The following is a 26994-nucleotide window of genomic DNA, read 5'->3' as shown; positions in this document are numbered from 1 at the left end:
TCAAGAAATTACTACTTCAGCAGTGCTGGATTTGGGTGGCGGAGGAATCTTCTCCACCATCACTGTCAACACCCCGTTTTTGCACCTGGCGGTGATGCTCGAGACATCACAGTTATCTGACAACTGAAATTTCCTCATTAGCTTCTGAGGAGGTCTCCTTTCCAGTCTCAGGTACTTGCACCCTTCCTCCTCATTTTCCTCATTCTTCATATTCCCATTTCTTCTCACCACCAGTAATTTTTCATCCTCCACTGTCACATGCAACAAAAAATAACACAAGTTCAGTCGATCTCTCTAAATCTCTAATTTTCTTCAAATTACATCAACTAATCATTTACCTGATTCCATATTAGGATAAACTAGGTACGACCATGTACATAATAAGTTCCTTGGGTGTCTCCAGTATATCCACTGCAATGTAGCCTTCTGATTCGTCATTTCTGTGACATCCCCAATTTCACGGTCAGAAAATACCGATTTGGTTATGCTTTATTTGAAAATCAGAGTATACTTTTAAAGAAATATGTTGCAGAATTTGTTCCCAAAAATATGATAAAGAATTTATCAAATGATTTTCGAAGAAATGTATTTTCATTATATTAAAAATCTTGGGATGTCATTCTCAATATAGATCAAAAGCATAAACAGAAACAACATAGGCCTTAAAACATCTATTTATTCTAGTGGCCTATAATCCATTGATCTCTCATCAGACCATCACTCATGTTCTCTCTTGCGATTACTGTATACAAGAAACTGAGTAGGTTAGGCTTGGGAGCCTGGTGAGCACATAGGGTTTTCAACCTACAATAATTAAGTTCCTTAATTTCGTCAAATCATTCAACCCGATTACCCATTCTCGTTATCCTCACCTTATGTTGCTAAGGCATCTACTATAAGGGACCTAGCCTAAGGACTTTCATCGGGGTGACAACATTACTTAGGGGATTCCTCAGCAATACATGTCAAATAAGGCAACCGTGAGGGGGATGGAGTACATCTGGTGAACACGTAGTTCAAATAAACACCTACAAGTTGCGAGTGTACTAGCGTTCCACTGAACTATCTAGAATAGTATGTGGTCGTCATTTATACTTCGCTAGATGACTGGATCATCGTAAACATCGAGGCCACTCATCATTTTATTTCATCGCACATCAACTATTTCATCTACCCATGTTCTACCCAACATATTTGTAGATATAAAATACATGTACAGTTTAAATTATTTAAAACATTTATAAATCATTCATCCAACATAGATATCAGGAACACAAATAATATGCACACATATCACGTAATTTATATTAAATACTTCATATCTATGTGTAAGATGAAAGTAACTATGCACTCACTTGTTAAAGTGACGACTCGAAAGTAGAGCAATGCTTCGCTTCTAGCAATTTTCTTTTCCTTTGACGTAATCTAGCATTATTATTGCTAAGTATTAGTCTAATATATATTGTGACTAATTATTAGTCTAGATTCATCATTAAATTAGAGTCTACTTTCATGATCTATCAAGTAACGAACAACCAAGTAGGATCATATCTGAGGTAGGGTCCGTTTAGTATACGAAGTATACTGTTTTGAAATCCTACTTTAACCACCTCACTAAATCACATCCTAGACATCATCCCCGTAAGTAGATCAATCAGTATAATGACTTGGAATCACTGATAAATCTTTTTTATAGGTTCATAATAACGATAATGAACTTAAACATAAGTTATACTTAAAGTACGGTAAGCATAACTCAACTTACAGGGGGTTTAGCGAGGAACCGGAATCTGCGGGGCAGAAATTTCGAGCCGAAAGCTCTTCTTCTCGAAGCCTTCTGGCACTTCGGGGATTTCCTCTAGCACTTAGTAGTTACTAGGGCTTTGGGAGGGATCAGAGAGAAGTTAAAGAGAGAGAGAGAGAGAGAGAGAGAAAGGATTTTGGTGTGAAGAAAATTGGATGTACTCGCATCCTATTTATAGGTTGGAAAATGGCTAAAGTCGTTGAGTTGGTGCCACATGTCACCATCTGGTGGCAAGGCGTTGAGAGAAAGCAATGGTCCAGATTAAGCCATGTCACCCCTATCGAGCAGCACCCTTCCGACTTTTAAATTCTGTAACATTCACGTACGAGCTCTGTTTTCGACGTTCTTTATATCCACATGTAGGTATTGACAAGATCTACAAATCTCCTTTTGACTCCTTCAGCTAATTCTCGACCAATTATAAATTTAATAGTATGATAAGATTACACAATTAACGACCGTGTAACATTCATAACTTCTACATACAAACTCCGTTTTCGACTGTCTTTTTATTGTTGAGATCCTATTAATGAAATATTAAATTCTTATTTAGGTTTTTTCGGCAAAAAATCGAACGATCTAAAATTCGAAATTCCGGGTTGTGCATTACTATGCTAAATCTTATAAAAATCATAACTTCCCCATACGAAGTCAGATTTGAACGTTCTTTTTAAGCACATTCTCAGTTTAACTTACACTGCAACTTCCATTTAGATCGATAAGGCTAAAAAGTCATTTATCAAAAATTCATTCTTTACGTTACCCGGTGTCGTGCTAGTTTAGCCGTAAAACTTGGACAGGTCATAACTTCTTCATTATAACTCGGATTTCGGCATTCTTTATATCTCCGGAATCCTTGTCACGAACACTAAATCTTTCTTCATAGATGTTGGGTTTATTTATTATTTTATTTTTGACACTTATTTTCATTCTTAATTTATTATACCCTATAAATAAGAATAATGCACAGAAAATCACATAATTCAGATAATATTCAATTAATTCCTCTTTATTACTTCATATTAGGTTATAGTTTGACCCTAACTATTACATCATACTAATGCTTAGCCTAGATACAACGAGCGTCACAATTCTCTCCTCCTTAGGATGATTTCGTCCTGAAATCATGCATCAGCAAACAGATGTGGATAGCTACTCATCATGTCACTCTCTCTTTCTCAGGTGAGGTTCAGCACATTTGTATGTTTCCATTGCACAAGCACTAAGTCGACCATCTTGCGCCGCAACTTCTTTTACTTACGGTCAATAATTGCCTCAAGTTGTTCAATTAGCCTCTTATTTTCATTCATCCTTAACTTCGTAAGTGGAATTATATCGGGAACTTCACCTGTGAACTTCCTAAAATAACACACCCGAAAGGTGTTATGAATACCATCAAGTTCTTCTAGTAGTTCTAGCTTGTAAGCTTGGTTCCCAATCAAGAACCTTGAATGGTCCAATAAACCTTGGACTCAACTTTCTTCTCTCACCAAATCTTATAAGTCCCTCCATGGAGAGACTTTGAGCAAAACCAAATCTCCAACTTTGAATTTCATCGATCATCTCTTATTGTCAGCATAGCTCTTTTGACGATCTTGAGCTGCTAACATCCTTTCTTTGGTCACTTTCAACTTTTCAACAGGCTGATGGGCTATCTTGGGGCCCATAAATTGCTTCTCTCCAGCCTCAAGCCAACAAGATGGCATACGACACTTCTGTCCGTACAAAGCATGATAAGGTGCCATCTTCATGCTCGAATGGTAACTATTTTTGTAGGAAAACTTTACCAAGGGTAAATGCTCATCCTAGTTACCTTGGAATTCTAGGGTACATGCTCTTAGAATATATTCTAGTGTTTGAACTGTTCTTTCGCTTTGACCATCAGTCTGTGGATGGTAAGTTGTACTTAAACACAACTTCGTACCCATTTCCTCTTGTAGACTCCTCTAAAACCTTGACGTGAAATGACTATCACGATCTGATACAATCATTATAAGAACACCGTGAAGTCTTACTACCTCCTTCACGTAAGCATTTGCAAGATTATCCATAGACCATTTCTCATTGGCTACTATGAAGTGTGCACTATTTATGAAATGATCTACGACTACCCAAATCATGTCGTGACCATTCTTCGTTCTGGGCAGTTTAGTCACAAAATCCATGGTGATGTCTTCCCATTACCCATGGGTACAGGTAAAGGTTCTAAACTCCCACATAGTTTCTAATGTTATGCCTTAACTCTCGTACATGTTACACACTCGGCCAAATACTTTGCAACATCGAGCTTCATCGTCGACCACCAGTAGTAGGGCTTCAGATCCCTATACATCTTAGTGCTGCCGGGATGAATTGAGTACATGGTCTTGTGAGCTTCTTCCATCAGAAGATCCCTTACTCGTCCCATATTAGGCACCCAAATCCTATCTTGGAATATCTTCAATCTTTGATTGTTTGTACCGAGCACCAACATCTTACCTAAACGTTCTTCCTTCCGGTCACTTTTCTCTAAAGCTTCTTCCTGAGCTTTCTTGATGCTTTCCACAATCGTTGAGACAACTTCAATTCTTAATGCTCTCAGCCTTTTTCTTTCCAACTTAGAGCATCGACTACAACATTTGCTTTACCAGGATGGTAAAGTATCTCATAGTCGTAATCTTTGAGTAACTCTAGCCAGCGTCGTTGTCTCATATTCAATTTCTTTTGATTAAATAGATACTGGATACTCTTATGATCAGTGAAAATTTTGCACTTCGTGCCATAAAGATAATGCCTCCATATCTTAAATACCAACACTAGTGGTGCCAACTGCAGATCATGAATGGGGTAGTTCTTTTCGTGCTCTTTCAATTGTCGAGATGCATATGCTATCACTTTATCTCTTTGGTTCAGAACACAACCTAACCCAACTCCATATGCATCGCTCTAGACTGCGAAGTCTTCAACTCCATCGGGTAAAGAATGAATTGGTGCTTCACACAACTTCTTCTTTAGCTTCTCAAATGCTTCTTCATGTTTCTCACTCCATGTATATGTAGCTCCTTTATGGGTCAAAGACGTCAATGGAGCAGCTATCGAAGAAAATCCTTGGATAAATCTTTGGTAATATCCAGCTAATACCAGAAAGCTTCGAGTCTCAGTGAGACTTTTTGGTCGCTCTCACTTCATTGTAGCTTCAATATTTGTTTGGTCAACCATTATTCCCTCTTGGTTAACAATAAGACCCAAGAATTGGACTTCTCGTATCCAAAAATCACATTTGGAGAACTTTGCATCAACTTCTACTTCTTCAAAACTTCTAACACTTCTTGCAGGTGCTTACCATGCTCATGATGGATCTTTGAGTAAATCAGAATGTCATTTATGAACACTATCACAGATTTATCGAGGAATGGTTTACAAACCCAGTTTATCAAATACATGAATGTTGCTAGAGCATTGGTTAGTCCAAATGAAATAACCAAGAACTCATAGTGTCTGTATCTCGTTCTGAATGCGGTCTTCTCAATATCTTGCTCTCTCACCTTCAACTGATGATATCCTAACCTAAGACTGATCTTTGAGAAATAGCTCAAACCTTGCAGCAGATCGAACAAGTCATCAATTCTTGGTAGTAGGTACTTTTTCTTTATCGTTGCCTTGCTTAGCTCTTTGTAGTCTATGCACATCCTCATTCTTCCATCCTTCTTCTTCATGAATAACACTTGAGCTCCCCGGGGTGATGAACTAGGTCTAATGAAACCATTGTCCAACTATTGGGTTTTGAGCATTCTAACACTCCTATGGTGTACATGCAACCCTATAAACCTTAGATCTATGTTTTCTATATCATACATGCAAATAAGAACTTTCCAAGATTTCATCCTAACTAGCATATTATGAAGCACCTATACTAGAAAGTTCTAGTTAGATGACATACCTTTCGATGTAGCTTGATGTCTTCAAGCATTAAGAGCTTAGCCCCAATAGTGTGGAAGCCTCAAGTGGAATAACAAATCACCAAAACACCTTGGAAGAACTTGAGAGAATATGTATGCACACTAAAATCGGCCCACTCTTATGTCCTCACACACTAGTGCCATTTCTTGTGCCAAAGGCCTCATTATAATGTATGGAGGATTATGGTTACATTCATGTAAACCCTAATACCCATGACCTTTCATTTCATAGGATCCATGGGTTAAAACTCCATGGACTATCCATGATAGCTTAGCCCAACCTAAATGAACTTTGCCCATTCCATATATATATATAAGAGTCCATATTTAATTAGTTCCTTTTGATCACTTAATTAATTCTAAATTAATTCTTGATCTATACTAATTAAATAATATGATTCCATATTAATATATTAGAACCTATAATATATTAATATAAATCATAAATATACTATTCTCAAAAGACTATCCATATAAATTGTGTCGGTGAAGTGCAACCCAAATGGACCATGCCGAGTCGGGTCAAGTACATACCAAATATAGTTATGGACTTAGACATTAATCCAATAGTCTCCCACTTGGATAAGTCTAAAACTATTATTGAGTATGACTTCAAAACCTAAATGGTAATCGTAACTCTTAAAGTCGTTGTCGAACTCTGACCTTGTCAACGAACTCTGACCTTTGTCAATGACTTGTCCATTAGATAAGGGATCATATATTCCTCCATTCTAGATATCATATGGACTGATACATGGATTATCAATCATTCTCTCTGTCCATTTGTTGTTTCCCGATTTCCGATTTATGACGACTAACTAATTGAACAAATCAAATCAGTCCTGGCTTGGCCAAGCACTCACATGTGTCATCACTAAATCATCGAGGGGCCCATAGATATCGCTTTTATCCCGAAGGTAAAAGGAATGGATAAACATCAACTCATATGGCTTGTTCTACTACTTGTTGAATCATACACAAAGGCACGTTTTATAACATTGAGTTACCGAATTCGTTTTCATGCAATCAATGTACAACCAACTTATAGTAACAACTCATATCTCTAGGTTTGAAGAATATAAGATATTATTGTCTCATGATCACTCGTGATAGAATCCATGAAGTGATTCAAATTAGCGCGGGTTGAATCCAATACTCAGAACTTATGAGTACTCATGAGTGTTGTAGCAATACTTTGCTATGTCCAACAACTTGGACATCTACACGCCAACTCATGACAGTCTTGATTCATATCTACTTCCAACATATGACCGACTGTGGATGGTTTGAATAACTTAGTCATTCGGGAAGAATGACCTAATTTATTCTGGAAGTCAAAACATGCAAAATGAAACACAAGAATAAATGAATCAATATGGTATCAAACCCTATGAATATAAATAGACCACTTTTATTTATCACCATACTGATTACTCAATATTCATTGTTTTGGTTTCATCAACTTTATACCTGAATTGAAAACACTAGTTGTCCCATGCTCCAAGCATGTACACTATGTTTTCTAAACAATAGCTTTTCCATACACCAAGTATGCATTCTATGTTTGTCTATGATCCTTACTTTGTGAACTAGATTGATTGAACATAATTTCAATGATTCTCTTTTCACACTTCCAAATCATTGTCATAAATGTAAGAATTCCAAACATTTATCGAAATTTGTTTAGATTTTAAACTTATATGCACTGCTCCTCTTGTAATGATTATGCACAAAGCCACAAAGACTTGGCAACAATCATTATAGAGTATTCCAATTGAGAGCAATTCCATGGAAATGATGTCTCAAATTCAAAGCGCATTGCTTTGAACATGCTTCTTGCATTAAGTTTCTTTAACCTTACACAGATAGCTTCCACCTATGAAGACAACTCTATATTCCCATTTTGACTACCACTTCTGAACAAGAGTTGCCTCTTTTCAGACTATGTCAATATGGTCCTTCCAATATTAACAGTATACTTCCCACTGTCCTTGAGCAACCAATCTTTGGTAAACCTTAGATTGTCCTCGATAATTGCTTAATCACTTTAGTCATATCCAATTCTAGACATTGTTCCCCTTAATGCCCCACGGCATTTGGAAAATTCAGAAAGGATAAAAATTATAGCACATGTAATCGATCTTGTACCCAAAGTAAATGGGACACGATTCATGATGTTTCACATAAAGACATGGTTCTAGACTAGTCTTTTGCCACAATTATTTTTTGTTTGCCGTATTCTCAAAATTTGACTGTGAAAAGGGATGTCGTAATCATAATCGAATTTTGAGAACGCAATGTATAGAATTTTCTTAAGTTGAACGAATCCAACATGAAATTCATATATATATTCTTGACTAAAGGTGATTAAAAATCTCAATATAAGCTCTTTAGAATGATTATAAACTCAATCTAAGTATTTTAGAATTGAATGAAGTATAATTTCCTCTCCTTTAATTATAGCAAAACAACTTTTTCAACCCCTGCAACCTCATGAATTGAAATTTTTGTTTTCGATAATTAACATTTCTAACTTGCAATACTTATCATAATTATCATGCTCCCACTAACATGATGATTATTAGCATAACACTTATGCTCCTACTAGCTTTGACATGTATCCAGAAACTAGTTGGACCTCAAGAAGTCAATACTTTATTGACATTCTTACCAAAGTTTAGATTTCTGATACTAGATTGCTTTTATAAGACTTTATCAAAATCATACACCTTATCTTAGGTAGATCACAGGTGTGTCTAAACAATTTCAGAACTATGAAAAGGGATGCCATAATCATAGTCTCAATTGTTTAGACCTGTTGCCATTTCTCATAAGTCAATGTTAGTGTGCCGGTTAACCACGCACGCTCCACTAACGACTTTGAGATCTACAAATATCACAATTGCTATCTACTTAAAATCTACTTAGTGAAAGAATTTCCTCACCATCATTTTCATGAATTAGAGAGAAACCTTATGACACTTAGATTTTATGGTGTATGTGTTCTTATCCATGTGAATTTGTCAAGCCATAATCACAAGACTAGGTTAGTGACAAATCCTAACTCATATAGGATTGAACTTGTGCAATCTTAACTTCTTGCCACCTGGCAGCTCAAGGGCCTGCCATTTCTTCCAAGTAGCTATGCAAACAATTGAGAACATGTAGAACTCAAATGTATAGCCAACTTAACTGGAATGGGCACAGAAGGTTATAAACCTCTAGTTCTGTGCTAGTGATGAAATACATGTTTTATTCTTGATTACTTCTTGAAACCCTTTCAGGATCTTTTAGACTCCCACTGTCTCTTTGACCTATAAGACTTTCTTGCCAAATATTCAAGAGATAGTGTGGATTCTAATCAAGACAAATAGTTAAAACAATTAGCCTAAGTTGGTCTCTGTTTTATCCAAAACATCACAACTTACCAAATTCAAATGTACAAGAGTAGAAAACCTTTTACTCTTACATTTCACTAGTGTTAATAAACCTTCTTTAAGATATGTCACTCAAGTTACATTTGTGGTGGGCTTGATCAGTGCACAAGAATGTGTACTCGGTCCCTTAGTCCTTTACTTGACTCACACATCCATGTGAACAAGTAATTAGTCTTAATTTTCCAATGCTTGAAAGTTCTCATTCATCATACTATACAACTTGCATGATTCCAAGTTTCTATCCAACTGAAACTTGGGTGATGAGAATCTTTCCTTATTTTGAAAATTTAGACACTACAACAACTGAAAGAATCAAATTCATATTTCCACTCTTGCTATTAATGGAATCATATAAGAAACAATTTTTTTTCTTTTCACAAATGCCATTATAAGGATATTTTAAAATAAATAAAATCAAATTTTTTTCCTTTTATTTTAAAAACTTTGCGGAAAAATTATCCTTACAGTGCAAAACCACATGAAAAACTTTGTTTTTATCTATTCCTAAGCAATATATCATAACTCCTAAGCAACAACTCAAAATTCTGATCACAGAACCATGCGATCGAGATCCATATTCGCGATCAGAATCAGCCTATACTTCATTTAAGTTTCTTCACTTTTCTTTGATTCTTAAAACATCAACATGTGAACCAGTCACATCATGTAACAAGAATCTCATAATAGAAACTTAACAAAGTTAGATAGTGCACTTTAACTAAAGTAGAGTCAATCTTCTTGACTTGATCAACCTTATGATCTTTCAGGTAAATAGGCTGCTTCGCAATCAATGCCCCTTCCTGTGGCAAGAGAAACATAGGGACTCTTTGGGAATGGTACATGGGACTATGGCAATCCCTTTCCTTGGGAAGAGAAGGCTTTTCTAGATATCCAATGTTACCATAGTCAATGTCCATGGTAGTTTGGGAAGTTGATATACTAATCAAATTTGCTCTCCCAGTGCTCCAAATTATTGTTGATTCAGTAGCACCAAGAAAATAGATAAGATCATTAAGGGTCATGTCATAGTCTGTTTCATAGTAGTCCCAGAGGAATTCACTATGTGACTTAGAAAGTGATTGAACCACCAACTTTCTCAAGAGTGTGACACCCAACTCTCCCGGCTTGTGAATATGTGACTTCATCTCCAAGATGCGATCACACATAGACCTTTCTTGCCAATAGGGCTTAAGTGACCTTGAACTTGTGGGTTAGGGAGAATAATTGGAGGAGGTGGAGGAAGTGAAGTTCCAAGAGATTTGGGAGGATCATAGATGTCTAAACCAGACATCTTTTTGGGAGATATTCAAGATAGTTGATCTAAAGTCCTTAATATAACACCCAATATGAAATATTAAGGCTAGGACCCAGCAAACCATTTTATAACATGGAAGAGGGATGTCGTAATCCAAGCTATAAAATGTTAGAAGGTAGGTGAACGACGATTCACCAATTTCCACCAAGATAAACGAAATGTATTATTAGGTTTTAATTGGTTTTGAAACTCCTAGATTCATTGAACTTTTCACACACGCTCCACCGATACTATGATAAACATTAAGTTACCCTTTGCCTACTTTGTTAAATCCAGGTTAGTGTGCCGGTTAACCACACATGTTCCACTAATGACTTAAACAAAGTGCAAAGTGTAATTTCATGGATTAGCACCTTATTCACATTTTCCTAAGTAACTAAGATTGGGAATTTATAAGTGTTTAGTTACTTAGTATTTATCATTAATACTTTTAATGAAGGGAGAATTATAGTCCTTGTCCTACCCGTTCGGCTAACGACCCTCCATCAGTCAAGGAAGCGGTGGGTGAGAGTGGACACCCATTAAACTGCCATTTTATAGGCAGTAACCTTATACCCACCTTATAGACCGGCTTCGTGAATGAGGCCGATTAATGGTAAGATGACTTGCTCTTATACATATAATATATTAAACTTTTAATATTATAATAGTATAAGAGTGTATTTTAGACATTTAAAATACTTGGTGGTTTAATCTATTAATTAAACTATACTCTTAATTTAATTAAACTTAAACCATGTCATTATGGCATTATTAATTCTCTTTTAATTAAACACTTTAATTATCTATTAATAAAGTCCATAAGAGTTAATTGAATTATTCAATAAAAACATCATAATTCCAATTATTAAATTCAAAATTAAAACCATTTAATTAATTGTTTAAGTTATGAACCCAAGAGTTTTAGAATTCAATTCTTTTTTTTCATAAAAAACTTTTTCCAAATTCCAAAACTTGAGGACAAGTTTTGTAACTCTTGAAAACTTTTGGATTCCATAACTTATGGAGTTAAATACTTGTTTTATGATGAAATTTATCATGTTCCATAACTTAAGAACAAGTTATGGAATTCTTTAAAACATTAACACCAAATTTTGTAACTCCATAAAAACTTTGAATCAATTTAAAAAAAAAAAAAAAAAAAAAAAAAAAAAAAAAAAAAACTTTCATATAACTTATGGAAGTTTCACAACTCTTAACATCACAACTTTAAAAAAAGACTTTTGAGCTCCAAAATTTGTAACTCCTTAAAACATTTAGATCAAACTTTTAAAACTAATAAAATAATAATATCATCTTATCTTTTACTAAATTTGACCTAATTCAACTCATATAGCACATGATTCAAATTTTACAAATAATTAGTTTTTCACAAAACAAGTAAATATCTTAAAATTTGACAAACTTCATGTTTTTTTTTCTTTTTTTTTCAACTTTGAAAATCAAACATTTGCATGAATATAACAGAAAACAACCCATGGCTCTGATTCCACTATTGGGTTTTGAGCATTCTAACACTCCTATGACGTACATGCAACCCTATAAACCTTGGATCTATGTTTTCTCTATCATACATGCAAATAAGAACTTTCCAAGGTTTCATCCTAACTAGCATATTATGAAGCACCTATACAATAAAGTTCTAGTTAGATGACATACCTTTCGATGTAGCTTGATGTCTTCAAGCTTTAAGAGCTTAGCCCCAATAGTGTGGAAGCCTCAAGTGGAATCACAAATCACCAAAACACCTTGGAAGCACTTGAGAGAATATGTATGCACACTAAAATCGTCCCACTCTTATGTCCTCACACACTAGTGCCATTTCTTGTGCCAAAGGCCTCTTTATAATGTATGGAGGATTAGGGTTACATTCATCTAAACCCTAATACCCATGACCTTTCATTTCATAGGATCCATGGGTTAAAACTCCATGGACTATCCATGATAGCTTAGCCCAACCTAAATGAACTTCGCACATTCCATATATATATATATATATATATATATATATATATATATATATATATATATATATATATATATAAGAGTCCATATTTAATTAGTTCCTTTTGATCACTTAATTAATTCTAAATTAATTCTTGATAAATACTAATTAAATAATATGATTCCATATTAATATATTAGAACTTATAATATATTAATATAAATCATAAATATACTATTCTCAAAAGACTATCCATATAAATTGTGTCGGTGAAGTGCAATCCAAATGGACAATGTCGAGTCGGGTCAAGTACATGATGGGTTTTGGCCATAAGAACATCCTATGTGCTCATACAAACCCTAATACTTGGATCTAGGTTTCTCTATTGTACATGCAATTCATCCAAGACTATAAACCCTAGATCTAGTATATGATAATCAATATAACATATGAATTAGGGTTTAGATCATACCTTGATTGTTATGTAGCAATAACAATCTCAATTCCTCCTTGTAATGACTTTAGAAAGCTTAGAGTCACAAATGTCACTCCTCTAATGGTTCACAAACACCGAGAGCAAGAGGATGAAGAAGAGAAGAGAAGGAGGCTGCCCAAAATGTGTGGAAACCCTAATCAACAAGTTCACCACGTTTTTGGGGCATAAGGGTTCTTTAAATAGTGAGGCTATTAGGGTTATCTAACAAGGAAAACCTAATTTGGATGCTTAAGCCCTAAGCAACCCATGGACACCTTCCTTAAAGGACCTAGGACGATTTCTAATGGGTTTCCCCATAGAATTCGTCCACCCCTTTAATATAGAGTCCACTAGCTCAATATTCAACTATCATACAATTGATAGTTCTAGTCCCTTAGTTTAATTAATGTCTTTTAGTCACAAACTTAATTCTTATTAATTCTTGACTAATATTAATTAAACAATATGATTTCTCCTTTAATATATTATTCTCATAATATATTAATAAATCATATTTAATCCTTTCTCTCCATAATTCATCCTATCAAGTTGCTTTGGTGAAGGCAACCCAAAAGGACCATGCACCATCAGGTCAAGTACATACCAAAATAGTTATGGACTTAGACACTAATCCAACAGTCTCCCACTTTGATAAGTCTAATAACTATTTTGCGTATGACTTCAGATCCTGATCTGTAATCGTAGCTTTCTAAAGTCGCTGTCAACTCTGATCTTATCAGATACGCGTGTCCTTTAGATAAGGGATGATATATTCCTCCATTCTAGATATTGTATAGACTGAGACATGGATCTAAATCATTCTCTCTGTCTATGTGTTGTTTCCCGAATTTAGATTTATGGCGACTGACAACAGACTACAGTTTGAACACATCAAATTAGCCCCGGCTTGGCAAAGCGCTTAGGTGCCATCACTAAATCATCGAGGGGCCCACATATATCGCTTTTATCCTACTTTGGATAAAAGGAACGGAAAAACTTTGACTCAATGCTTGCTTTCACTCACTCACTAAATCACACACAACAATATATTTTATAACACCAAGTTACTGGTGCGTTTACATATTATCAATGTGCAACCGACTCGCAAGATACAACTCACACATCTCAATTTCAAGAATATAAGATGTTATCATCTCACCAATCACTCGTGATGAAATCCATGAAGTGATCCAAGTGAGCGTGGGTTTAATCCAATGCTCAAATCATATTCATAAGCACTCATGAACATTGCAGCAAACATTTGCTTATGTCTAATGCTCTTTAGACAATCCACACACCAATTCACGATAGTCTTCATTCATATCTACTTCCAACATATGAATGACTGTGGCCCGTTCGAATAATTTGACTGTTCCCAACTAATTAAATTATTCAGGAAGTTAAAACATGCAAAGTGAAATACAAGAATAATACTAATCCCATATGGCCTCAAACCTTTGAGTATAAATAAAACACCTTTTATTTATCACCATATCGATTACTCATTATTTATTGTTTCGGGTAATCAACTTCTTACTTGAATTATTACAATACCTGTCCCATGCTCTCAGCATGCACATAATGTTTACCTACAGTTCTTACTTTGTGAAATAGATCAAATGAACACATTTCCAATCATACTCATTTCACAATTCCTAATCCTTTTTCATAAATGAAAGAATATGAAATTCTTGCCACTTATAAAATATGTTAGATTCTAACATTTTCAATGATCCTTTCGTAATATCACTGCACTAAAGTCACAATGACTATTGTCAATGAAATCACAAAGTCCTCTATCGGAGATTGTTACAAGACAATTCCATAGATGTGATGTCTCTCACTCAAAGTACATTCCTTTGAACATCCTTTTGCATAAAAGTTTCTAATCTAGACATTGATTCTCAACATTCAATTCCCAATATGGAAACGTTTCCATATTTTCCATATGACAACTCATTCTTAATAGAATCTTTTCTATTCATAATAACGTCGATATGGTCCATCTAATACTATACTTTCAACTACTCACAAGCGACCAATCCTCGGCGAACTTTGGATTGTCCTTTGATAGTTGTTTAATTATCTTAGTCAAACCGATTCTTGTCCTTTTCCATCTAAATGTGCTAGACATTCGGAAAATTTTATAATGTTCAAATATTATAGTATTTGCAATCGATCCTATACCCGAAGCATATGGGACACAATGCATAGTGTCTTACATAGAGATTTGATACTTTATCAATCTTCTGCCATAATATTTTATGTGCTACGTTCTTATAATTCAAATTATGAAGAGGAATGCCGTAATCATAATCGAAACTTAAGAACACAGTATGTATCCTTGACTAAGTTTATTAACATTCCACAACCGAAGCATAATATTCTCTCCCTTAATTATAGCAAAACAACTATTCAACCCTTACAACTTTGCAAAGTATGACTCTTGTTATCTATAATTAATATTGCTAACTTTCAATACTTGCCTTAACAATCATGCAATCATAACATTTATGCTCCCACTATCACGATGATTATTACAAACATAACACTTATGCTCCCACTAGCTTTGACATGTATTCAGAAACCAGCTTAACTTCCAGAAAAACAATACTTATTGAATTTCTTAAGTTCATGTTTCTACTACCTAATGCTTTGATAATCTTTTATCAAGACTTCTTAAACTTATACACCTTTGTCTTAGATAGTTTATATGTGTGTCTTAAACAATTTAGACTAATTGCCAAATCTCATAATTCGAATCATGGAAAGGGATACCGTAACCATAATCGAATTCGAGAATACAATTTTCACAATCACTATCTTCTTAAAATCTTCCTTAGTGAAAGCATTTCCTCATAGTCATTTTCATGAAGGAGGGAATCTTATGACACTTAGATTTTAATGGTGTATGTGTTCCTATCCATGTGAATTTGTTTAAACCAAGGTTTGCGACAAATCCAAAATCATATGGACCGAACCTTCTCAATCTTGATTTCTTGCCTTATGGTAACACGGCTGCCCACCATGTCTTCCAAGTAGTTAAGCAGCTCACCCTTTCCTATCAATTTACTTTTCATTGATCAAGGTCCTTGCCTTTTATGCGTTCAAATGAGAACTCATAGAACTCATATGCATAATTAACTCGATTGGAATGGCATAGAAACAAAATAGTGTCAACACGATAGGTTGTAAACCTCTACTCGTGTGCTAGTGATGATCGATAAGGTTTATTCTTGATTTGTTCATGAAACCTTTCAAGACCATTAAGGCTCCCACTGACTCCTTGACATATAAGATTCTCTTGTCAATAAACATTTCTTGACAAAAAAATATTGAAGAGTTAGTGTAGCCTTTATCAAGACAAGACATTTCATAAAATTGGTCCTAGTTGGTCTTTGTCTTATCCAAGACATCGCAACTTTCTAATTTCAAATGTGCAAGAATAGGAAAGCCTTTTTCCAAATTCTACATTTGATGAATGTTATAAACCTTCTTAAGACTTGTCACTCAATATTACAATCTTAACTCTAAGGCTTGTTTTGGAATGAAGTATGATTGACTTCTTGATCTAATCATTTCTACAATTCTTGATTCCTCTTCTTATACATACACTTCTACTAAGACTTATTTTAGAGGATCAATTGAAATATGGTTCTTTAATCATTAAGACATATCATAAAGTATAAAAGGTACTCTCCCTTCTTCTTAGAATAGAGAAACTTTTATCTTTCTGCTTACTTGATTCTTTTATTCGTTCTGATATTGATTTAAACCTTTTTTTAATCAATTCAGAATTCCACTTAATCTTATAAGTATAATCATATTTACTAATCCTTTAGTAAATCATGACGAATATCTTTGTTACCCTTGTGGTGGACTTGATTAACACACAACTTTGTGTACTCGATCTCCTAGTCCTTCACTTGACACTTTGTCAACGAATTAGTCTAATTTCCAAATATGAAATTTTTCATTCATCGTGTAACCAAGTTGCATGATTCCAAGTTTCTGTCCAATTGAAACTTGGGCGATGAGAAACTCTCCATATTTGGTAAATTCTTGACATTTCAATTATTAACATAATTAAGAATCTTATCCATTCGTTGTAGAAATATGCAAACATCAATTTTTCATAACGATTTCATTGCAAGGTAATAAATAAATAAATAAATAAGTCAAATCAAAATTTTATTTTATTCATAAAATCAGCAGAAAACATTTCTCCTTACAATGCAAAATCAACTGAAAACTATGTAGTCAAAAGAAAAATTCCTAACAACTCTATCATAACTTTCTAAGCTCAAAATCTAATCTTCAAATCCATGCGATCGAGATCCATTTCTTCGTGATTAGACTTATCTTGCTCTTTCATCAAGCTTCCTCTCTTTTCACTGATCATGCAAAACATTCAAATGTAATCTTATCACATCATGTATTAAGAATCAACGAATAGGAACTTAATGGAGTTAGATAGTGGATTTTACCTGAAGCATAGTCATACTCTTTGACTCTCCAATCTTCTGGACTCTTCAGGCTCTTAAGGCAGACTTGTATCCAACGCCCTTTCTCTTGGCAGCAAACGCAGGTCGGTTCTCCTAGAACGTCCTCGGAAGCATGGTTGGTTGACTTTCCCAACAAATATGTTCCATTGCTTTGCCAAATCATTTCTGATTCAGCAGCAATGAGCATGTAAGTTAGGTCAATGAGGTTATCGTCATGATCCATCATATAATACTTTCTTTTGAACTAATTATATGATTCGGGGAGTGACTGTAGAACCCAGTTCACAGCCAACTTATTAGGGAATGACGCACCCAACATTATCAACCTATCGATGTGTGATTTCATTCCTAGAACGTGGGCACACACGGGTTTACCATCTTCATGTTTCATTTCCAATAGGGCTTTAGTGACATTGAACCTTTCAATTCTTCGATCTTGTGGGTCAGGGAGAACAACGAGAGGAGGAGGAGGTAATGAAGCATGATTTCTTGTTCCTCAATCGAATCGTGGAATATCATCTTCATGTGGAATGCTTGTTCCACAGGATTTGGGAAGACCATAGTTGTCGTACTTTGACATCTACAAAACGGGAGAAAACAAATTCAAGTTAGTTGATTGATTGAGTCCTTAATAAATCACCCAAATGAGATATTAAGGCTAGGACCCAACACAATACGCTACAACCTAGAAAAGGGATGCCGTAATCTAGTTGCAGAATATTTGAAGGTAAGTGAATGACGATTCACTAATTTCCACCATTAAAACGAAAAAGAAATTTAATTTTTAAATCTATGAAAACTGCTAGATCCTTTGAGACTCATTGAACATTTCAATGGCATGTTTAAATCTCGATATGCCCCTCTAGTTTGTAACTGGGATGCCGAGGATCACAAAGCGGGTGTGAATAACCATGCAAATTTACATGGTGCCCTCACATGTTACAGTCACCTATTCGATGTGCCGGTAAACCACACACGCTCCACCGAACTATGACAAACATTGAGTCACCCTTTGCCACCTTTGCTTAGAACCATTTAGTGTGTCGGTTAACCACACACGCTCCACTAATGTCTTTGCAAGGGTACAAAGTGTAATTTCATGGAATTGCATCAATTCACTTTTGCCTAAAGTAACTAAGATTGAGAATTTGTAAAACATTTAGTTACTTTTGTACTTCATTATACTTATAATGAAAGGTTTCTGTTCTATCCTACCCATTCGGCTAACGACCCTCCACTAGTCAAGGGTGAGGTGGGTAAGAGTGCATACCCATTCAATCGCCATTTTATAGACAATTTCCTTAAACACCCCTTATAGACCAGCTTTGTGAATAAGGCCTACTAACGGTAAGACTGACTTTTACTTATACATATATATAATGTTAGACTTTTAATGTTATACATAGTATAGGGTGTATTTTACACTTTTAAAATACTAGGTGGTCAAATTTAACAATTATACTTTTAATTCAATTAAATTGTAAACCAAAGCTTTATGGATTTATTAAACCTCTTTTAATTATACACCTTAATTAATTAATAAAAACATAAGGGTGTGATATGAAATTTTCAAAACATCACTAGGGTTTTAGAATTTAACATTCCAAAATTAAACTTTTAATCAACTTTTAAATTCCAAAACTTGAGGGCAAGTTTTGAAACATTTCAAAACTTTAGGGTTTAGAATTTAAATATACATCAAAATTAAACTTTTAATCAAAATTTAAATTCCAAAACTTGAGGTCAGGTTTTGAAACCTTTTCAAAACATTAGGGTTTCAACTATTTAAATTTCAAAAATAAAAACTTTTGAGTTCAAATTTAAACTATAAAACCTAAAGGGGAAAATTGAAACTTTTCATAACACAAGGATCAAATAACAAATAATATAAATTAAACAATTAATTTTATCATTATCTATATTTGACCCAATTTCAATTTCTTGCAAAATAAGTTACCCAATTAATACAAATAATCGAACTTTATCATATAAGGAAGTTATTATCTAATCAATTGGTAATTATCTTTTGTTTAATCAAGGATATACTCATAAATATGTATAAAATCGGATTTTAATGTCCTAGAACAGAGTCGAGTAGGGGCCTACTCGTCGAGTCCACAATGGAACTCGCTGAGTTCATCAGGCAGGTGGGCTAAAAATCAATTTTGCAACTTGAACAAACATACAAGGCATCAATACAATAGAAACCAATCGGGCTCTGATACCACTGATGGGTTTTGGCCATAAGAACATCCTATGTGCTCATACAAACCCTAATGCTTGGATCTAGGTTTCTCTATTGTACATGCAGTTCATCTAAGGCTATAAACCCTAGATCTAGTATATGATAATCAATATAACATATGAATTAGGGTTTAGATCATACCTTGATTTTTATGTAGCAATAACAATCTCAAATCCTCCTTGTAATGACTTTAGAAAGCTTAGAGTCACAAATGTCACTCCTCTAATGGTTTACAAACACCAAGAGCAAGAGGATGAAGAAGAGAAGAGAAGGAGGCTGCCCAAAACGTGTGGAAACCCTAATCAACAAGTTCACCACGTTTTTGGGGCATAAGGGTTCTTTAAATAGTGAGGCTATTAGGGTTATCTAACAAGGAAACCCTATTTTGGATGCTTAAGCCCTAAGCAACCCATGGACACCTTCCTTAAAGGCCCTAGGACGATTTCTAATGGGTTTCCTCATAGAATTCGTCCAACCCTTTAATATGGAGTCCATTAGCTCAATATTCAACTATCATACAATTGACAGTTCTAGTTCCTTACTTTAATTAATGTCTTTTAGTCACAAACTTAATTCTTATTAATTCTTGACTAATATTAATTAAACAATATGATTTCTCCTTTAATATATTATTCTCATAATATATTAATAAATCATATTTAATCCTTCCTCTCCATAATTCATCCTATCAAGTTGCTTTGGTGAAGGCAACCCAAAAGGACCATGCACCATCGGGTCAACTACATACCAAAATAGTTATGGACTTAGACACTAATCCAACAGTACATACCAAATATAGTTACGGACTTAGACATTAATCCAACATCAACAACTCATGAAGTTGCATCATAAGCTCCTTCATCTCTATTAGTGCTAATCAGTATGGTCGTTTCGTTATTGGTGTTGATCCTAGTAACAAATCTATTCAAAACTCCACTTGTCTATCAGGGGGAAATCCAAGAAGATCTTTGGGAAAGACTTCCGGATAGTCACACACCACTGGTAATCTTTGTATTTCTTTCTTCTCCTTCTTTGAATCTATTAGAAATGTCAAGTATGATGTGCATCCTTTAGACAAACATTTTCTGGCTTTCATCAGGGAAATGATTCCAGAATCACTCTACGTTTTTCCCCGTACACCATAAATGACTCTTTTCCGGGTGGGTTCACTCTTACTATCTTCTTCTTGCATAGTATCTCGACATCATTGGCGCTAAGCCAATCCATTCTCAGTACGATGTTGAAACCATTCAACTCAATGGGTAACAACTCCTCGTGGAATTCGTTTCTATTCAAGTCGATGGCGATGTTTTTAATGCAATCGCTAACAGGCATGAATTTGCCACTGGCAACTTCTACAACTAGAGCATTATCAAGTTTATCTACACGCAATGCTAGTCTTCCACCAAATTTTTGTGATATATAGGAGTAATTCGCTCTGGAATCAAACAATATATTGGCAAGGAATCCATTTACAAGATAGGTACCTGAAGTGACATTTGTTTCATCCTTTGCGGCTTCCAGAGTCATCTGGAAAGCTCTCTCCTTCGGCCTTAGTGTAATGTTGGGCCTTGCTGCCTCCTTCTTCTTCGGGTAGTCTTTCAAAATGTTCCCTTCTTTGTTGAATCGATAGACCACCCTTTTGTTGGATGCGTACTCGTTAGCATAATGCCCAGTCTTTCCACACATGTATAAGTTCACCTCCTCGCTACATTTCCCAAAGTGTTTCTTTTTACACTTCTCGCACCACTTAGCTTCGTTTCCTCCTCCTCCAAATTTCTTCGAACCAGACTTCGAGAATTTTCTCTTCTTTTTGGACCTTGAAGATCCATCAAACTTCCTTTTCTCACCAACCTCAGCTCTCTCCAGACCCTTTTCCCTTATCTGGGTTTTAACATTCTTAGCAGCCTACATGGTGGCCGTCAAAGTAGTTGCTTGTTTGACCATTAGACCAATGTCTGCTGGTAGTCCATCGGAAAACTTGTTGACCTTGGAGAGTTCAGTTGGAACTAGGTAAGGAACAAGCTTCATCTTCTCTATAAAACTTGCAGCATACTCGATGACGCTCATTCTTCCTTTCCTCGGATTCTAAAACTCATTGTTGATTTCTAGAAGATCCTTCTCAGGGCAGTATTGCATTTTCAGTTGCACCAAAAAGTCTTCCCAGGACATCTTGCTAGCCTCTCCCTTGGGCATCGTATCAGCTAGTAGCTTCCACTAGCTCAGTACTCCAGACTTTAACAGTGTAACCACGAGAGCGGTCTTTTATTTGTTGTTGCAAATGCAACTCTTAAACATCATCTTCATCTTGGAGATCCAATCCATTACTTCCACCGGCGTCGGACTACCGTAAAGACACGGTGGTTTCGATGCCATGAAATCCATGTATTTTCATCCACGTCCGTCATTTCTTCCATTGTGATGGTTTCTCCTTCCCACTCGTGGTTCAGCTTGACTAACATTCTGACTATAGTTCCCTTCATTAGACTGCTCAATGTTCAGCTCGGGTTGTTCAACGGGCATAGTAGGCTCATCCCTATTATGTTGAAGTAAACTCCTTGTTTCCTCCATCTGATGATCCAACATTATTTGGATCATCACTTGCACTCATGCCATTGTGATTGACGCAGGTGCATCTGCTGCTACCGGCACACGCATAGTAACTTGCGGGCTTGCGGCTGAGGCTGCTGATTACCATTAGCATTTCCATTGGCATTTTCGAATCTGCTTCGGGTTCTTGCCATGACAATCTATATACTAAAGTAGGAAAATTTAGATATTTATTTACGATTGACATTTAATCCTCCTTGTCACTCCGAAAAGTTATATGCTAATTCTAATACTATAATTATATGTTTAGAATCCTGAACACATAAAGTTTCGAGATCTAGTCGACAACAAACCATAGATCCGATCAAATAATAGCATATAAGGCATCTTTATAGCTATAATATAAATTATTTAGCATATAATATCAATTTAGGCATCTTTCCTAAAATAAGCTAGTGCTCGTGTCTAAAATGTACTAGACACTCATCTCAAAATCATCGCTTAGCATTCTAAGTTTAAGTCTAGAAATCCTACAAATTCCTAGTTCGCTTAAATTAATGCTCTAATACCAACCGTGACATCCCCAATTTCACGGACAGAAAAGACCGATTTCTTTATGCGTCATTTGAAAATCAGAGTATACGTTTATAGAAATATGTTGCGCAATTTATTCCAAAAAATATGATAAAAAATTTATCAAAACATTTCCGAAGAAATGTATTCTCATTATATTAAAAAAAACATCGTGATATCATTGTCAATACAGATCAAAAGCATAAACAGAAACAACATAGGCCTTACAACATCTATTTATTCTAGTGGCCTATAATCCATTGATCTCTCATCAAACCATCACTCATGTGCTCTCTTGCCACTACTATATACAAGAAACTGAGTGGGTCAGGCTTGGGAGCCTGGTGAGCACATAGGGTTTTCAACCCATAATAATTAAGTTCATTAATTTCGTCAAATCATTCAACCCGATTACCCATTCCCGTTATCCTCACCTTACGTCCCTAAAGCATCTACTATAAGGGACCTAACCTAAGGACTTTCATCGGGGTGACAACATTGCTTTGGGGATTCCTCAGCAATACATGTCAAATAAGGCAACCATGAGGGGGATGGAGTACATCTGGTGAACACGTAGTTCAAATATACACCTACAGGTTGCGAGCCTGCTAGCATTCCACTGGACTGTCTAGAATAATCTATGGTCGTCATCTATACTCCGCTAGATGACTGGATCATCGTAAACATCGAGGCCTCTCATCATTTTATTTCATCACACATCAACTATTTCATCTACACATGTTCTACCCAACATATTCGTAGATATAAAATACATGTACAGTTTAAATTATTTAAAACATGTATATATCATTCATCAAACATAGATATCCAGAACACAAATAATATGCACACATATCATGTAATTTATATTAAATACTTCATGTTTATGTGTATGATGAAAGTAACTATGCACTCATTTGTTAAAGTGACGACTCGAAATTCGAGCAACGCTTCGCTTCTAGCAATTGTCTTTTCCTTTGACATAATCTAGCATTACTATTACTAAGTCTTATTCTAATATTTATTACGACTAATCATTAGTCTAGATTCATCATTAAGTTAAAGTCTACTTTCATGATCTATCAAGTAAGGAACAACCAGGTAGGATCATATCGGAGGTGTTTGGTATAATAAGTATGCTGTTTGGAAATACCACTTTAAACACCTCACTAAATCACAACATATATATATCATCCCCATAAGTAGATCAATCAGTATAACGACTTGGAATCACTGATAAATCTTGTTTATAGGTTCATAATAACGATAATGAACTTAAACATAAGTTATACTTAAAGTACGGTAAGCATAACTCAACTTACAGAGGGTTTAGCGAGGAACCGGGCTCTGCGGGGCAGAACTTCCGAGCCGAAAGCTCTTCTTCTCGGATCCTTATGGCATTCCGGGGGTTTCCTCTAGCACTTAGTAGTTACTAGGGCTTTGGGAGGGATCAGAGAGAAGTTAGAGAGAGAGAGAGAGAGAGAGAAAGAGAGAGAGAGAGAGAGAGAGAGAGAGAGAGAGAGAAAGAGAAAGGCTTTTGGTGTGAAGAAAATGGGATGCTCTCGAATCCTATTTATAGGCTGGAAAATATCCAAACTCATCGAGTTTGAGCCTCTTACTCTTCGATTTGGTGCCACATGTCACCATCTGGTGGCAAAGCGTGGGGAGAAGCCAATGGTCCAGATTAAGCCACGCCACCCCTTTCGTAGCAACACCCTTACGACTTCTAAATTCCGTAACTTTCGCATACGAGCTCCGTTTTCAACGTTCTTTATATCCACGTTGACTCCATTGGCTAATTCTCGACCAATTTTAAATTAAACAGTATGAGAAGATCACAATGTTAACGACCGTATAAAATTAATTACTTCTACATACGGACTCCGTTTTCGACTGTCTTTTTATCGTTGAGCTCCTATTAATGAGATATTCAATTCTCATTTAGGCTGTATCGGCTAAAAATCGATCGATCTAAAATTTGAATTCCACGTTGTGCATTGCTATGCTAAATCTTAGAAAAATCATAACTTCCTCATACGAAATCAGATTTGGATGTTTTTACGCACGTTCTCGGTTTAATGTAAACTACGACTTATGTTTAGATCGCTAAGGCTAAAAAGTAATTTATCAAAAGTTCACATTTACGTTACGCAGTGTCGTGCCGGTTTAGCCGTAAAACTTTGACAAGTCATAACTTCTTCGTTATAACTCGGATTTCGGCGTTCTTTATATCTCCGGAATCTTTGTCACGACCACTACAACTGTCTTCATAGATATTGGGTTTATCTATTATTTTATTTTTGACACTTATTTTCATTTTTAATTTATTATACCTTATAAATGAGTATAATGCACATAAAATCACATAATTTATATAATATTCAAGTAATTCATCTTTATTACTTCAAATTAGGTTACAATTGTTGACCCTAACTATTACATCATCATATTAATGCTTAGCCTAGAAACACGAGCGTTACAATTTCCGTGATAGGAACGAGAAGAAGGGAAGATTACCTTCCCAATTGCGTCAGGGACATCCAACTAATGGCTCACTAAACCACCAAAATCCAGATCTCTTAGAGATGAAATTGCAACCCTGCTAATGATTTTGTTTCTTTTGAGATTAGAATTGAGAATTAATCAGTTGATTTCTTGACAAGAGAAAGAGAGAGAGGCGGGGTGAGTACTTTATTTATTTATTTAATATAAAATTGAAAAGGGGAAAATATCAAGGATAAATATATCTTACTAATAAGTTTTAAAAATTTTGGACCAAACTCGCAACAAAATCAATCTTTTGAACCACTAGCACGAGTCAAAATCTTTTTGGACCAAACGTTTGAGTTGTGACATAACATAGGGACCATTCTTATAATTTTTTTAAAAAAAATTAAATTAAATACCAAACATATTCAAAACCATAGGACCATTGTACTATTCCAAACTATAGGAACATTGGTGTAATTTACTCTTTAATATTAAAAAGACAAAACTGTACAAATGGTTCTTGTGGTTAGCTCAAAATTGCCACTTTGGTCCAAAAATGTTTGGACTAGCACCAGAGGTCCAAACTTTTCATTTTGTTGCGAATTTGGTCCGATTTTGTTTGAACTTTTTTATAAAGATGATTTTGCCCCTGATTATTTAATATTTTAATTTTCTTTTATTACAACAATTAAATAGAATTAAAAAGAAAAGAAAAAAGAAAATACTCTCTCTCTCTCTCTCTCTTTTTCTCTTTCTCACCCATCTTCTTCTTCTTCCTCAAGAACGCTAAAGAATATCTTCTGCCACCACCACCATTCGACCGTCGTCCTCCACCACCATTGTTTGACCACCATCCGCCACAACCACAATTTGCCATATCCATCTCCACCTAAATGAAATCGGATGAACACATACAAAAAATCAGATCAAATGAACACACCCACATAAAAATGAAATTTGATGAGCAAACACAGATCAACACAAACATCCATTAATTTTTCAACAGATACAACACAAATACACACACACATATAGATTAAACACACACACACACACACACACACACACAAACTCAAACAAGACCAACGAGAGATTAAACACACATACACACATAAACACCACAACAAATCTGAAAAGCTAAGGTTTCAAAAAACTAGAAGGACAGCAGTCGAGTTCAGCGCCAAACCTTCATCGGTGTAAGATCTGAGAAGGGTTCGTAAAGAGGTGGTGGTCGCCACACCTTAGTCGATTAGGTTGAGTCCAGCACCGCCATTACTAGGGTTTCAGCTTGCCACCATTACAAACCCTAGCCTGTTACAGATTCGTTTCAGAGATGGTGGCGACAAGGAGAAACACGATGGTTGGATAGATCTACACTGAGAACGGCGACGAGGAGGGAACAAGTCTAAACCCTAGCCGCTGCCGCCTTCGACCCCCTACTAGATCTTGATTCGTTATGGTTGTTAACGATGACGGGGTCGTAGAGTTTCATGCTAGGGCTTCTTTTAACAGGAGGAATAGAAGGAGGAGATCATCGTCTAAGGATGAGATCAAAGACCCAATACTCGATCTGATTTCTTCTTCTTGAATGTGTTCATTAGAAAACCCTTCATCAGATCTGATTTCATGTATGTTTTCTTGAGCGTGCGTGTTTGGAGAATAAACTTAAAAAATATGGAGTGTTTGTGTATGTGTTCATGAATATGAATATGTGTTC

The 26994-nt window shown here is 35.4% G+C and overlaps 1 pseudogene; it reads right to left on the bottom strand.

Annotated features, from left to right (window-relative positions):
• LOC111901210 (17.4 kDa class III heat shock protein-like) lies at positions 1-26160 on the bottom strand (annotated as a pseudogene).
• Positions 26161-26994: the final 834 nt, after the last annotated feature.

The sequence above is a fragment of the Lactuca sativa genome, chromosome 6 (assembly GCF_002870075.4).
Source record: "Lactuca sativa cultivar Salinas chromosome 6, Lsat_Salinas_v11, whole genome shotgun sequence".
In the NCBI taxonomy this organism is placed as follows: domain Eukaryota; kingdom Viridiplantae; phylum Streptophyta; class Magnoliopsida; order Asterales; family Asteraceae; genus Lactuca; species Lactuca sativa.
Note: the sequence above shows the minus strand (reverse complement) of the source record. Positions and strands in the feature narration are given on the sequence as shown.